This window comes from Rana temporaria, chromosome 4, assembly GCF_905171775.1.
Source record: "Rana temporaria chromosome 4, aRanTem1.1, whole genome shotgun sequence".
Lineage (NCBI taxonomy): Eukaryota > Metazoa > Chordata > Amphibia > Anura > Ranidae > Rana > Rana temporaria.
Window position 1 is genome coordinate 37,617,861 of NC_053492.1, and position 17,066 is coordinate 37,634,926.

A 17,066-nucleotide genomic window follows, 5' to 3' on the forward strand; every position below is an offset into this window, starting at 1 on the left:
CTGTTACTCTGCCACATTGTCGACTCTTCAGCCAGGATTTCAGAATTGTCAGCTGGTATTTCCTGATAGTCCCGGGCAAAGGCAGCCCAGCCCTGGCACTGAGCAGAGTCTAGCAGCCGTCTGTATGCGATCTCCAGCTCCCAATCCTGAACGGCCAGAAACTCCAAATCTTCCAGTGCCCAGTGTACTTCCGAGACGTTCAGTAGCCCTTCTCTGAAATCCATGATTTCGTCCAACCGCCACTCCAAATTACTCCCAAAGTTAGAGTCCCCTGTCAGCTTCACATACAACAGTCCCAGGCCGCCGTAGCTTAAGCCTTCCGTTGGGCTGTCATCCGCTATCCAGGGACATGCTTGGGATACATACCACCGAAGGGCTCTGTAGCTCTCATCCAGCCGCATCTCTGCCCAGACCAGCATGCTTAATTCAGCTGTCTGTTCATTGTGCGTTTTTTCTCCCAACAACAGCACCCACAATCCATACTGCGACCAGTACCTTTCCCGGTTGGAGGGAAGAACTTTTCCCTGGTATCACTGCTCACAGGCTTGCGCTTCCTTCCAGAGTTCACAGCGAATAGAATCAAACCATCCCAGCAGGACCTGCTCTGATACTGGTCCTCTGTGCTGTATCTGCTTCTCTTGCAACCTCCTTCCGAATTCTTCTTCCATAGTGGCTGGTATCTGTACCTCTCCTGCTATCTGAACCTTGGATCCAAGTGGAGGTTGGATGTCCGAGACTGCAAGAAGCGTCCCGCTGCTAGCCACCAATGTAACGGAAACGTCCCACACTCTGCTTGAGTGCTTCCGTCATATACAGCTTCCTATCAGTCTGGATATAGATATCAGATATCCCAGCTGCTCTCAAGCACACAATGAGACGATACTTGTTTGTCTGCTGAACATGGATAGGTAGATTCACAGAGAAAGGCTTAAACTTGCGGCGGCGTAGCTTAGCCTGTTTTGGCTACGCCGCCGTAAGTTAGCTAGGCAAGTACATGATTCTCAATGTATTTGCCTGCTAATATACGGCGGCGTAGCCTAAAGTGGGCGGGCGTAAGGGCGCCAAATTCAAATGTCTTGGAGGGGGCGTGTTTTATGGTAATAAGGCTTGACCTCACTTTTTTTACGTTCTTTTTTAATGCGCATGCGCCGGGCGCCAACATTTCCCAGGGTGCATTGCGGCTAAGTACGCCGCACGGGCCTATCGATTTCGATTCGGACGTAAACTACGTAAATCCCGATTCGCGGACGACTTACGCAAACGATGTAAAAAATGTGAATCTCGCGGCGGGAACGGCGGCCATACTTTAACATTGTTATTCCACCTAATAGATGGAATAACTTTAGGCCTGCTAATGCCTTACGGAAATGGCGTAAAACTACTGCGGCGGCCGGGCGTACGTTCGTGAATCGGAGTATCAACTCGTTTACATATTCTACGCCGGCCGCAATGGAAGCGCCACCTAGCGGCCATCCGAAACATTGCAACCTAAGATAGGACGGAGCAAGCCGTCTTATGTTAGATATGTTTAAGCGTATGTCTGTTTGAGCATACGCTTAAACATTAGTTGGCGTAGATTCTGAGTTAGGTCGGCTAATCTACCGATAAGTCAGCCTAACTCTTACTGAATCTACCTAGGAGTGTTTAACCACTTAAGCCCCGGACCTTTAGGCAGCTAAATGCCCAGGCCAGGATTTGAGATTCGGTACTGCGTTGCTTTAACTGACAATTGCGCGCTCGTGCGATGTGGCTCCCAAACAAAATTGACATCCTTTTTTATTTTTTGCGATATAAACAAAAATAGAGCGACAATTTTGAAAAAATGCAATATTTTTTACTTTTTGCTATAATAAATATCCCCCAAAAATATATAAAAAAAACATTTTTTTCCTCAGTTTAGGCCGATACGTATCCTTCTACCTATTTTTGGTAAAATAAATCGCAATAAGCGTTTATCGATTGGCTTGCGCAAAATTTATAGCGTTTACAAAATAGGGGATAGTTTTATTGCATTTTTATTATTATTATTTTTTTTTTACTACTAATGGCGGCGATCAGCGATTTTTTTCGTGACTGCGACATTATGGCGGACACTTTTGACACATTTTTGGGATCATTGTCATTTTCACAGAAAAAAAATGCATTTAAATTGTTTATTGTGAAAATGACAGTTGCAGTTTGGGAGTTAACCACAGGGGGCGCTGAAGGATTTCAGCTTCACCTAGTGTGTGTTTACAACTGTAGGGGGGTGTGGCTGTAGGTCTGATGTCATCGATCGAGTCTCCCTATAAAAGGGATGACTCAATCGATGCAGCTGCCACAGTGAAGCACAGGGAAGCCGTTTTTACATACGCTCTCCCCGTTCTTCAGCTCCAGGTAGCGATCGCGAGGGGGCGGCTAGAAACGAATAGCCGCGCCCTCATCCCAGATCGCTCCCTGAGGCTTACCGACTGCCGCATGTACTGGGGGGGGGGGGAGGGGTCACGATCGGACCCGCGGAAAGGCAGCGACGTGCGGTCGTTCTGCCTGTCCGTGCCATTTTGCCAACGTATATGTACATGCTGCGGTCGTTAAATGGTTAATAGAACCCAGAATACAACCTTATATACAGTTAGAGGAGGTAACCATAAATTAACATGAGCTAATTACCTAATCATTTACCCAGACTAGGCGACTCTTAGATATGACCTCTCAGAGTAGACGTCACGTCTCCTCATTCACCTGCTATACAATACACATTATCATAAGTGTAAACACAGGACATCTTCACACAATGGCAGGGTCAATTAGCACAGAGAACAGACAGATGGCTAGAGGTGATGGCATTAGCATCTAACAGTATGTGTCCCAACAGAATGAGTCACTCTTACAATTAACCCATTGAGTTCAGAATCAACAAACAGTAAATCGTTCTTTACAGATATCCTGGAATATATTGTGGATAATAATTACATAATGATCCCATCTCAGGTAGTCCAAGATATAATTTTTCAGTCATCTTATGCCCCTAGTGGACATAGGATGATATTTGACATAAGAGGTGATATCCCTGGTGAGTCTGTCACAAAGGTTAAGAGATTTTTCCAAAAATTATGGAAGCAAGGGCCCTCATTTCCATTAAAGGAGGATATCCGGGAATTAACGGAGGACGAATGGGAGAAGCCAGAGAGAAAGGCAAGAATCCAAAATAGTTTTTCTAAACTTTACCCATTCAATCCCTCTGATGCCGCTTTCTGGGACTCGGCGTCAGGGATAGATGCAGCCCTACAGTGCCTTGCAAGGCATGATGCCGATCTTAAAAAGCTCTACGCTGTTGCCGGAGCAGCCTGTCATTCATTCATAGCCCTCCCATCAATCTCAAGGTCCTTGAAGGTCTGGGTTACAAATGTGGAGATGGCACTGCAGGCTGGAGTGGAAACAGCTAAAGTCATCGAGGCTCTGCAGAAACTCAAACTGACGGCAGCTTTCCTAGCCAAATCTTCCATAGATCTAGTAAGATTACCAGCTAGGCTGATGGCACATGCAGTAACAGCAAAAAGGGCGCTGCGGCTTCGACATTGGACCGCAGATGTGGCATCTAAACAGGGTTATGCAACATTCCATATACCGGCAAGGTGCTGTTTGGAAAGACCCTAGAAAAGGCAATCAAACGGGTCACAGGTGGAAAATCAGGCCTTTCACCTCAAACATCAAGGAAAACGATCAACCCTTCTGGTCAAGCCAGGCCAGAGGTCACAAGGCCAGATCATACAGGCCAGGCTGGAAATACACCAGACCTCAATGGAGGGGGACACAGAGCTCATTCCCGCAGGAGGTAAAGTCTAGCGCAGGACAGGCAGCAAAAAAGACTAAAAAATATTTTTTTGACGGTCAATCCATCCAAACCCTCCAAGTTGGAGCCATATTGGCAAAATACTGAAGGAAGTGGACAGTGAATGTTAAGGACCGCTGGATCGGACAGATCATAAAACATGGATACAAAGTAAGATTTCAAAAGAAACCTCTGAATATCTTTGTCTGAACACATTACCCACAGGATCAGAGGAAACGCAAGTGTTTGCAGGAATACGTTGTCAAATTATCTCAGAAACAAGCAATTATGTCAGTGCCACAGGAGTGCCAAGGAAAGGGAGTATACTCTCCGATATTCCAGTTGGGCCGATTCACCAAATTACGAATGACCGGCGCAGGCTACTCCCGGTGCGCTTAACTGGAAATTCCGGCGCCAAGTTACCCCTCATAATGCAGGGGTAACTTTGCACCAGACTTGCACAGGTCAGCTGGTGAGCAGCTAAAGCAGCACCGATACAGACTACCTGAGCAACCACACTTGCTGGACAACACATCTGTGTGCCAACATGCCAGGGGCAGCCGTGGTCATAGCACTACTGCGTCGACGGGCACGTAGGAGGGTACGGGAGAGGATATTCCGCACGCGCATTGACGTCTTTGCTATGGGGGAATCGGAAGTGTATCGCACCTACAGATTCAGCCGTGAAGCCATCATGGAAATCACCAGAACCCTGCAGGATGACATCACCAGCAAGACACACCGCACACATGCAGTGCAGCCACTGGTCAAGGTCATAGCAACACTGCATTTCCTGGCCACTGGATCTTTTCAAAGAACAGGTGGATTGTCGGCTGGGATGTCACAATCCACCATGAGCAGATGTGTGCACCAGGTTGTCCCCGCAATCCTGAGTCGCATGTCCCACCACTTCATCAAACCCACCCAGGAGGTCCAGCGGATGAAGACAATGACAGATTTCTACCAAATTGCCAGATTCCCACGCACTGTGGGGGCCCTTGATTGCACCCATGTGGCACTACAGCCCCCCCGTGACACAGAGCACATATACTGCAATAGGAAGCATTGGCACTCAATCAATGTACAGGTGATAGTCGATGCCCAAGGCCTCATATGGCACGTCCGTGCCAAACACCCAGGATCCTGCCATGACAGCTTCATCTACCGTCAAAGCAACATCCCAACAGAATTTGAACAGAATGTGTATGGGGACAGCTGGCTGGTTGGTGAGTGACATGGGTGTCAGGTATGACTGTCCCCCCCCATGATGCAGACATCACGAGGGGCACATGCATGACTAACATCCTCCTGTCTTTTCCCTTCCAGGTGACGCGGCATATGCACTTGGACCCCATCTTATGACCCCATTCCGGAACCCCCAAACCCCAGGAGAGAGAAGATACAATGAAGCACACGCACGTACCCGTGGAGTGGTGGAACGCACATTTGGCCTCCTGAAGTCACGTTTCCGATGCCTGGATAAGTCTGGGGGTACCCTGTTGTATGCCCCCAACTTTGTGTGTCAGATCATCGGGGCATGTTGCATTCTGCACAACTTTGCCGTGAGAAGGGGCCTGGAGATTGACCTACGTGATGACCTGACCCCCCAACCACATAATCCCCCCCTGCCAGAGGCTACCCCGTCTGCTGAGGGAAGAGCTGTCAGGAGACGCCTCGTGGAATGCTTCTTTTCACATTAAACACACACATTAATCATGTCACAATGAGAATGAACGCATGCACACCACTGTGGTCCCTAGCACATACACCCCACATCCACATTGAATTGGATTAGACCGAAGTACCCCCCATGGTACTAGGGAGCAGCAACGCCGCGCCAAGGCTCCAATTATGTTGCGGTACATTCATACACCTTTCACACGGGTCATGGGGATCACTTCTCACCAACGACTGAGGGTGACAAACCTTAATGGCAGGAGTGTCACCCCCCCACATTCACACACCATTCACACTGAAGCCTGCACTACTCCCTGTGTGCAGGGATTTCAAAGCAAAAAACTCATAACCTGAGTAATAACTTAATAAAAAAACTCATAACCTGAGTAATAACTTAATAAAAAAACTTATAACCTGAGGTTAAAAATAATAGGAAAAAAAATTAACGGCCCTGTCGTGGGCTCTTTCTTGTCCCTAGGCTCCTGGTGCGCAGTTTCCTGGGGCGAGCCGGGGCTGGGGGGGCTGGTGGAGCTGGGGGGGCTGGTGGTGGAACCTCCCCCAGTCTCTCCATAGCTGCCTGCCTGCCCTCCATTGCCACGGCTAGCCGGTGGAGGTATCTATTGGTTGCAGCCTGCATCCGCAGCCGGCGGGTGGTAGTGCTGCACTGCTGGCACTGTGTCAGCCTCCCCTCCTCTCTGACAGCACCTGCCAGGCTCCGGACCTCAGAGACCAGCTCAGATGTGGTGGCCTGCAGGTCCCCCAGACATGACAGAAGGGCTGCCCCGTTACCCACAATGTCCTGCAGGCTTTCGTTTATGAGCCGACTCTGCCCAGCCTGCTGCGTAAAGGCCTCCTGCACTGCCACAGTGCAGGCAGCCTGGCTCTCGGCAGAGGACACCAGGCTAGCTGCGACCCGTGTCAGATCCCCCGCAAGAGTCCCAATGTGGCGGGTCTGTCTGGTTTGGTCCCTTGCCAGATTGACCTTCAGCTGATCAGGGACTCCCCTCGTTTTTTTTAAGCCTTCCTCGGGGCAGGAGCAGCTTGAGGCCGGCTGGAGGGGCTGGCCCTGGAGGGGCTGGTGTCCCTAGATGGGGAATCCCTGATAGGGATTGAGAGCCCTGAGGGGGAAACTCTCATGAGGGGGGAGGTTTGGGAGGGGGAAGGAATGGGGGTCTCCACCAACAAAAAAATAGTCTCCTCCTCTACCACGACCTGCTCCTCCTCCACTTCCTCCAGCACAGAGGTAGGGGCAGTCTCCACCCTGGATGTGGTGGGTCGGCCTGCAGCCGATGATGGCCCAGCTCCATCCTGCACATCTGTGGATGACACAAAACATTCAGATGTTGGTGGACCCACAAACTTCACACTTGATCCCCCCCCCAAACACACATGCAACATACCCGAAAGAAGATAAAACACACTTACCTGTCCTCAAGGGCTGTTCTCAGAATCAAAGCCCTCCAGGCCCTCCACCAGCTCCCTAGACAGGAACCTGGCCACGACAAGGTCCTCCGGTGTCAGGGTGATCCTGCTGGCTGGTCCTCCACCTGTTCCACTGGCATGTTTTTTCTTGGCCACCAATTTCTCCTTCACCAGTCTACGCAGATCATTGATCTTCTTGCGGATATGCTTGGGCTCCCTCTCCGCCACCCCCAAAGCATTGACCTGGGTTGTGATTTCCGCAAAAATTCTTTCTTTGTCAGCCTTTCCAGTGTAGCCACTCTGTGGCCCATAGAGGCGGTCCCCATGTTGGGAGAGCCCGTCGATTATTACAGCCCTCTCCTCTGGGCTGAAATTGGCCATCCGCCCACCTGGGGAATCTTCAGCAGCCATAATTGCCCCAGCACACAATAGCAAACGACCTAGCAGGAAGAAAATATGCTAGGGTACATTTGCACCTGTAGGGCGGGAGTCTGGGCTGATTTATGGCCTGGGCGTAGGCAGTGGGCCAGCGTAGCTCAGGGGTCACGCCGGGGCGCAGTTCTGAGCATGTGCAGATTGGGGCATTTACCCCATGGAGGTCACTGCGCATGCGCGGTGTAAGATGCGCCCCGGCGTGACCCCTGCGCCACGGTCGGCGCTTCATTTGCATAGGGTGACTCCCATTTGGATTTAGTCCGCCTTACGCCATCTAAAATCCGCCCCGCTGGGGCATCTAGCACAGGAAACTTTTCATGAATCAACTAGCTGCCTCTCCACGCTGGTCCGGCGTAGTGTAAAAACGATGCGCTACGCCGGTCCAAAGGTGCGCCATTGTACATGAATCTGCCCCAGTATATACAATAACATAAATAGTTCAACTAGGAGATAGGCTAATCTCAATCGATTTGGTAGATGCCTATTTATGTGTCACGATCTACAAACACCATCAAAAGAACCTCGCAGTAGAGGAAAAACATTATTCTTTAAAATGTCTGCCCTTCTGAATCAACATAGCACCCAGAGTTTTCTCCAAGATCCTGTTGGCAACCACAGCATTTATCCGGTTGCAGGGGATAAAAAAAAATCATTATTTAGACGACATTCTGGTCATGGCACATTCAAGCGGGGAGCTGGTGCTACAACGCGACAAGGTGATAGTGATCCTGTCCAACTTCGGATGGCTGATAAATAGTCAAATAAGCGATCTCATTCCTGCCCAACAGATGGAATATTTAGGTATGGTGTTCGACACCCAGTCAGGTTGGATTCTTCTGCCATATTGCAAAGTGGCCGAGGGGAAAGCCTGTGTCTACAGGCTGATGGAGGAACGCTGTCGGCAAGAGACTGCATGATGATGCTGGGGATGTTCACCGCAGCTATCCAGGCAGTACCGTGGGCAAAATTCCACATGAGAGCTTCCCAGATGTCCTTCCTGGGACAATGGGATGGCCAGCCATTGGACCAGAAAATCAGGATGCCAGTACAGATCCGGCAGAAACTAAGCTGGTGGATCTTGCCGGAGACCCTGTCGCAGGGCATGCATCTCAGCCCATGAGACTGGATTGTGATTACCTCAGACACCAGCCTTCAGGGCTGGGGGGCTCACTGCCTCTGCAGGCAGGTTCAAGGCAGGTGGAGCGTGACAGAGACCAGACACTCCAATCGTCTGGAACTACAGACAGCATACATGGCCCTGATGGCATTCAAGGGGTTAATTCAGGGAGCTTGAGTCAAACTCAGACTAGAAAACCAGACAGCGGTATTATAGATCACCCAACAGGGAGGAAACAAGAGTCTGTCGTTACTTCATTTAACAAGATTCTATACTGGGCTGAAACTCATGTGGAGGATTTAATGGTGGTGTACATTCCAGGCAGGTGAAACCAGATAGCAGACTGACTGAGCTGGAAGTTTCCAAGCAGTGGAGAATGGTCAATCAGCAGACACTATGTTCAACCAATTTTTGCCAGATGGGGGACACCCAACGTAGACCTGATGGCTACACCAGGGAACGTGCAGGTGCCAGAATTTGCTGCAAGGTTCAGGTACAATGAGGCAATAGCCCAGAACACCTTCTCGATCTTTTGCCGGTTTTCCCTGGTGTACCTCATTCCTCCAATCCCATTAATCATAAGGGCCATGCTGAAGATTACGAAGGAAAAGGTGCGTGCCATCATAATTGTACCCTTGGTTTCATCTGCTCTTGCAAATGGAATCAGCCCCACCAGTACACCTACCTCTCAGGAGGGACCTATTACAGAAGGGACAGTGGATTCACAACAATCCAGGGAGGCTGCAGCTGACGGCCTGTTTTTTTTATCATAAAGACTGCATGCAAAGGGCCTCTCAGAGGAGGTAATCGCTACATTACTGGGGTCAAGGAAGGCTACAACAAATGCCGCATACTCTAGGATTTGGAGGACATTTGCGGACTTCGCATCACATCATAATTTCTCCCGTTGACTTCAAATATTGCAAATATTTTAGAGTTTCTGCAAACAGCACTAACTATATGTAGCGCCCCCCCCTACTTTTGGTACGGGCGCTACACTAAAATTAGTGGGGAATGAGAGGCTTAATCACTCCCATTCATGAATTATGGAATTTAGGCTGCTGCCAATTCCAGAATAGTCCTGTAGGTCAGTCTGCGCGCAGGGGGTGCGTTGACACCCCTGGGCGGCAGTTGGCGCTAGAGGGGTTCTGGGGGATCCACCTCTTTTCAGCAGCCAATCAGGGTTTTTTTTCCCTTGTTGGGCATGCTGGGAAGGGGAATATATCTGGGGAGGCCGTTTTTTCGGTGGGTTGTTCTTGCGGGGCCCGAGTTCCAGATGTGGTACCCACCTTCGTGGTACGCGCATCCATGGGCACCGCCACCGCGTCCTGCCATGCCGAGGTCAAGCACCATGCACCTTAATTAAAGAGGGACCCCAGCGGCTTGCTGGGTTCCAAACTGTTGCTGGAAGGATCCCAAGCTAGGAGCTGTGCGGTGAGAATTGGCTCGGGAGAACCTATAACCAGAGGTTGTCCGGAAGGCCTAGATGAACCACCGGGGATCCAGTCACCGCACCGTATGACAGGTATGCTCAGACTGTCAGTGGGTGACATTGATTGAACTAACTGGGAGGATCTACTCAACTTGACTTTTCTAAATCCTAAATTGTCCAGCCTGTGGCAGAGATCCTGAGGCAGGCCTGTGGCAGAGGCCTGTATCCTCCCAGTGATTTTTCTTTGCGGGTGACTCTCCGGTTGCCAGGCACTAGATGACTGCCTGTCCGGGGGGCACTTTACCCACCCTGATCGGGTGGCGACAAATTGATTTGCATCATTGCTGAGAGCAGGCTTGCTCTCTCCTAACATCCGGAGGCCTGAAACTAGAGTTCCTCTATTCTCATCAGCTTTTTTTCCTGTCGTGTGCCTTTTGATGTTGGCCAGTTTGGGCCTTGGAATAAAGCTTTGAAACTGAATTTGTATCTGGACACTAGTTTTTTTCTCACACTCACAGAAGTCACCCCTAGACCAAGTCAAGAAGGTAACTTAGAAAGCCTATCCTGAATCAAACAGCGGCTCCTGCGGGGGTAGCGCTACATATAGGCTTGATGTATAACTCAATTAAAGTTTAAGTGTCATCCCTGTCCTTCTTCACCAGACATAGATGGGCTAAGACAGACCCTTAAATAAAGCAGTTCCTCAAAGCCGCAATAAGGATGCAGCCGCCAAGGAGGAACTTCTTCCCAACTTGGGACATGGGCACGGTCCTAAATGCGCTGTTGCAGCCCCCATTCAGTCCAGCTGAATCTTGTACACTTGGATGTCTAACAATCAAACTGGTCTTCCTGTCGGCCAGAAGAGTGTCGGAGTTTTCAGCCTTATCCTGTGAAGAACCATTCTGCATTGTTTATCCAGACAGAGTGATCTTAAGACCCGCATCGGCCTTAGCCTCTAAGGTGGTCTCAAAGTTTCATGTGAACTGGATGCAGTGCTACCTGGCTTTTTTTTTTTTTAACAAAAAAGGATTTTTATTGATGTATAAACAGAGCAAATATACAGTTGCCAGACATTGGTTATACATAGATCAGCAGTAAATGCAGTTTAGATACCTGAAAGCAAGTTAAAACAACACATAAGGCGAGCGTCCATGTAGGAGCACGCACTCCCTGTACCAAAATTGACAAGAAAAGAAAAGGGTACACAGACAGAGATACAAATTGAGAAAGAGGGAGACGGAGTGCAGAGCTTAGATTCAATAAATACGTCAGCACTTGTATACCCCAAGTAACCCCCGAGACCCCCCCCCCATACAGAAACACACATGTTGGGAACAATATCAATACCACCCATTCTACACTTGAGACGGATATAGGTTTCCCTAACAGGGCAAAAGGGAAGACCTCCACCACTGTACCATGAGTCGTGTATTCAGGGGAAAAGGGGGATGGGGTGGGGTGGAGGGGGGGGGGAAGAGGCCTCCATTACCGGATCTAAGGAGCTTCATGGCTCTCGCCACCGCCCCCATGTGACCCCACGTGGCTCCCAGTGCAACCAGCCCCAAGACCCAAAAACCTAGGGGAAAAGAAGGGGAGAGAAAGGGGTAACCAGGCCATCCCGGGATGCCATCCACCTAGTCTAGCTGCAACTTTTCTGCCTTTACCCAGGCCGCCCATACCTTTTCGAACTTCCCGGGGCAGTTGCGACCCATATATGTGAGTTAATACAGAGGAAGGGCCGCATTGATCAATGCCCTCCATTGCTGCACCGAAGGGGGAGGGGCCTCCCTCCATCTTAAGAGAATTGCTTTCCTGGCATAGAAAGCAGCGAAGAAGATGAACAATTTCTTTGACTGAGTGCCCGGCAGTGTGTCTACTATACCTAAGAGCAGCGGCAAGGGTTCACAGGGTACACTTATCTTACTCACGGATTGAATCTCACTCACCACCCCCTGCCAATAGGTTTGCAACGCGGGACAAGACCAGACCACATGGAAAAAGGATCCCTCCTCTTCTCCACATCGTGGGCAGATGGGGCTCCGCTGCGGGTATATTTTAGCCAGGCGCTGGGGGGAGTAATAAGCCCTGTGTAAAAATTTAAGTTGGATAAATCTATCCCTGGCAGATACCACCAGGGTAAGATACTGTTGTATCCCCTCTTCCCAGTCGTCATCAGCCAGTGTTGGAATGTCCCTCTGCCACACCGAGTACAGCTGAGAGACCTTAGAGGTGTCCAAGCCTATCAATAGTGAGTACAAGGCGGACAAGGGCTTAGTCTCGTCCTCCGCCCTCAGCAAGCGTTCCACCCCTGTAGTCTCCAGCACCACCAGTTCAGGAAATTGCGATTTAAATGCATGACGCAGCTGAAGAAACCGAAAGAACATCGGATTCGTGAGTCCCTTCCTCTGCTTCAACTCATCAAAGGTGAGTAACCTACCCGACGGGGCTATGTCCGCTAGCGTCTTTACCTCAAAGCGGGCCCATAGGGCCGGGTCAGGTATGGTGTGGAAATGTAATAGTCGCGGGTTTCCCCATAGCGGAGTACGCGGAGAGCAGCGACCCGGGCCCTGAACCTTGGTCCTAACTACCTCCCATACCCGCAGGGTAGTCTTCATAGAAGGTGTGACAGACGGACTGGACCTAGGTCCCCTATAAATCAGATTGCGGAGTTCAGAATAGGATCCCAGAAGCGCAGCCTCCAGAGTAGCAGCCGGGTTGGCCGGCTCCTCCGAAAGCCACCACCTGAGTGTGACAAGGACCGCAGCCCAATAGTACTTCTGGAAGCATGGCAAAGCCAGACCGCCAAGAGTGACCGGCAACTGCAGGGTGGACCTGGCTATTCTAGGAGTACTTCCATTCCAAATGAAGGAAGTGATCAAGGCATCCAGTTTCTTGAAAAATGTGTTGGGAATAGGGACGGGGGTCTGTCTAAAAATATACAAAAACTTCGGCAAGACAGTCATCTTGACCAGATTGACCCTCCCAACCGGGGTAAGGGGTAGTGTCTTCCAAGCAGCGCACCTCTGAGTCAGGAGGGACAAGACCGGGGTCAAGTTGAGGGGGATAAAGTGTCTTAGGTCCCTGTGGATCTCCACCCCCAAATACCTGAATTGTGATACCTGTCTCAAAGGAGTGCCCGCCGTGACCGCCGCTTCCGAAGACATTAGGGCGAAAACGACCGACTTCCCCCAGTTAATGCGAACGCCGGAAAACCTGCCAAAGGTGTCGATAAGCGCGAGGGCCGCCCCAAGAGAGACAGCGGTGTCCCTTAAATACAACAGTGTATCGTCCGCGTACAGAGATATTTTTTCTTGGATCGGACCCACAGGAATACCGCGCACCGCCGGGGAGGAGCGAAGGAGGATCGCCATAGGCTCAATAGCCAGAGCAGAAAGGCCGGGAGATAGGGGGCAACCCTGCCTTGTACCCCTGTGTAAGCGAAATGGTTGGGAGAGAGCCGACCCGGTACGGACCCTAGTAGTGGGCGCCCTATAGAGAGCCTGCACCCACGATACAAACCTGGGACCAAAGCCGAACCGACGCAGGACCTCCCACAGGTATGACCACTCTACTGAGTCGAAAGCTTTTTCCGCATCTAGGGAGGCCACAACGTCGGACTCAGCCAGGGCCCCTTGAGCACCCAGCACCGTGTACAACCTACGGAGGTTTATATCCGTGCCCTTTCCAGGCATGAAGCCGGTCTGATCCTCATGCACCAACGTCAATATAACAGAATTAAGACGTCTGGCCAGAATCTTAGTGAGGATTTTAGCATCCGCATTCAAAAGCGAGATAGGCCTGTAGGAGGCACACAACTCGGGGTCCTTGCCCGGCTTAGGGATCACTACGATGACGGCCTCCGCCATAGAGGGAGGGAGACTGCCATCTTTGAGAGACGCAACCACCATAGCATGAAGCCTTGGGGACAGCAACTCTCCGTGTTCCTTATAAAATTCTGGGGGAAGGCCATCCACCCCCGGTGTTTTCCCCGCCTGCAACTCCCCCAAAGCCTGCTGCACCTCCTCAAGGGTTATTCCACTGTCCAGGTGGGTACGGGCCTCATCCGAAAGGCTCGGAAAGGTCAGTTGCCCCAAAAAGGAGTCCAGCTCCTCTCCCGTGTAGTCAGCCCTGGACGAGTACAGCGCCTCATAGTAGGAAGCAAAGCATGCGTTAATGGCCACTGGGTCTACCTCAACCAGTCCATTGGTATTTTGAATCCTAGCTATGGTAGTAACGGGTTGCTGCTCCCTAGCCAACCAGGCCAAGAGGCGGTGCTACCTGGCTTTACACAGCCTCCAGATCAGGTGAACCAGTTGGATTTGAGACCTCTGGACATGGTCGGCCTAATATCAACATATCTTCAAAGGGCAAAACAGATACGCAAATCAAATAATCTGTTCATCTTCCCTTCGGGACCCAGGAAAGGGAAGGCAGCGCCATCAAGGATCTTATCCACCTGGATCACGAGGACGATTTCCTTGGCATACGAGCAACAGGGCCTTTGCTCCCCCCCAGACTATACAAGCTCATTCTACAAGAGGGATGGCATCTTTGTGGGCGTCCGTGGCAAAGAACCTCGGTGGAGGACCTATGCAGGACTGCTAGCTGGAGTTCCTGTGAAACTTTTGCTCAGCACTACAAACTGGATGTAGTCGCTGCTAGGTCCTCGATGTTTGGAGCAGCGGTAGTGTCGACTCCTTTGATCAATTAACTAAAGTGTGGTGAAGCATGGAATTGGGTCAGGGGGCATCCCTGACAAGTTTCATTATATAATGTGAATGAATCAATTAGGACTCCATTAATCCTTATTCTTGCGGTGGGTGATATGTATAACAATGTTATTCGACTTATCATCTTGGGACAAATTCCCATATATTTCAAGGCCGTCATTAAATACTCCCAGTCCACCCTGTCAAACGCCTTTTCAGAATTTAAGATATTAACAGGGTGGGCTGGGAGTAGTGTCTAACATATGAAATGAGTGACAGGGTTTGAAGCAAATTATCTTGGGCTTTACCGCCTAGGACAAATCCCGTTTGGTCTGTGTTTATCCATCTCGGATGCAATGGGCTAGCAGCTAATACTTTTGCATAAAATTTAATATATATGTTTATAATGAAATAGGGGCCTTTCCTGGTTTTGGCAAAACTGTTATATGAGCATTTAGAGACTCGGGCGAATGCCCTCCCTGCCCGATATTGAGTTGGCATAAGCAGTTAAATATGAAATTAGAATATCTTTCAATTTTTTTATAGTATAAGATAGTATACCCATCAGGTCCAGGTGCCTTCCCTGGTGTCATTAAAGATAATGCTTTATAAAATTCTTCCTCTATGAACTCCATCTCTAAGGCAGCCAGGGCTTCCTCAGGCAATCTAGGTAAATTAGATTGCCTTAAGTATTGCATTATTTTGACCTGTTTTTCCTCTGACGATAGATTGATCCGCATAAACATCACACAAAACTTGTTCAACGTGATGGGAGGTATGTGCCACTCCCCCAGATGTTGTCTTAATTTTAGCAATAAAAGTAGCTGACTTTTTCTCCTTAAGTGAAGGGGATAAAACAACTTTCCGAGCTTGTCCCACCACTAATAAATTCATTGGGAAGTAAATTGTAGCCAATTTTTAGATTCTAAATTAAGGGCTGATTCTCTTCTTTGAATGAGTTCTTTGTTAACAATCCCATACTTCTTTTTAAAAACAGATTTCACTTTCCACTCTGCAATTATTGCTGCAAGTAAATGGTGTATGATTTCTTGCTATATGGTCTGTGGGAGCTGAAGCACAATGTACTAAAGGTGTTTTTTACATGACACTAAATATACACCTGTATCATGATTAAGGATAAGCCGAACACCCCCCTGTTCGGTTCGCATCAGAACTTGCGAACACACCAAATGTTTGTGTAAACTTTAGAACCCCGTTAAAGTCTGTGGGACTCGAACATTTGAAATCTAAAGTGTTAATTTTAAAGGCTAATATGCAAGATTATTGTCCTAAAAAGTGTTTGGGGACCTGGGTCCTGTCCCAGGAAACATGTATCAATGCAAAAAAAAGTTTTAAAAACGGCAGTTTTTTCAGGAGCAGTGAATTTAATAATGCTAAAAGTGAAACAATAAAAGTGTAATATTACTTTAAATTTAGTACCTAGGGGGAGTGTAAAGTCAGCATGTGAAAAAGCGCATGTTTCCCGTACATAGAACTGTCCCTGCACAAAGTGTCATTTCTGAAAGAAAAAAAGGCATTTAAAACCGGCTTTCCGGCTCTAATGAATTGTCGGCTCTGGCAATTACAGAGATGATTCATTCATAAAAAATAAAAATAAAAAAGCTGGGGGTCCCCCGAAAATCCATTAAAAGGCCCTTCGGGTCTGATATGGATATTAAGGGGAACCCCGCCGTCAATTAAAAAAAAAATGACGTGGGGTTCCCCCCAAATATCCATACCAGACCCTTCAGGTCTGGTGTGGATTTTCAAGGGGAACTCCACCCCAAATAAAAAAAAAATGGCGTGGAGTTCCCCCAAAAATCCACACCAGACCCTTATCCGAGCACGTTAACCTGGCCGGCCGCAGAAAAGAGGGGGGGACAGAGTGCGCCCCCCTCCCCTGAACCGCACCAGGCTACATGCCCTCAACATGGGGAGGATGTCCCCATGTTGATGGGGACAAGGGCCTCATCCCCACATCCCTTGCCTGGTGGTTGTGGGGGTCTGCGGGCGGGGGGCTTATCAGAATCTGGAAGACCCCTTTAACAAAGGGGACCCCCAGATCCTGGCCCCCCTATGTGAATTGGTAATGGGGTACACTGTACCTCTACCATTTCACGAAGGAAGTGTAAATAGTTAAAAAAAACTTTTAAAAACGGCCGTTTTTTCAGGAGCAGTGAATTTAATAATGCTAAAAGTGAAAATATTACTTTAAATTTCGTACCTAGGGGGGGTGTAAAGTCAGCATGTGAAAAAGCGCATGTTTCCCGTACATAGAACTGTCCCTGCACAAAGTGTCAGTTCTGAAAGAAAAAAATGCATTTGAAACCGGCTTTGCGGCTCTAATGAATTGTCGGCTCTGGCAATTCAGAGATGATTCATTCATAAAAAATAAAAATAAAAAAGCTGGGGGTCCCCCAAAATTCCATTAACAGGCCCTTCAGGTCTGATATGGATATTAAG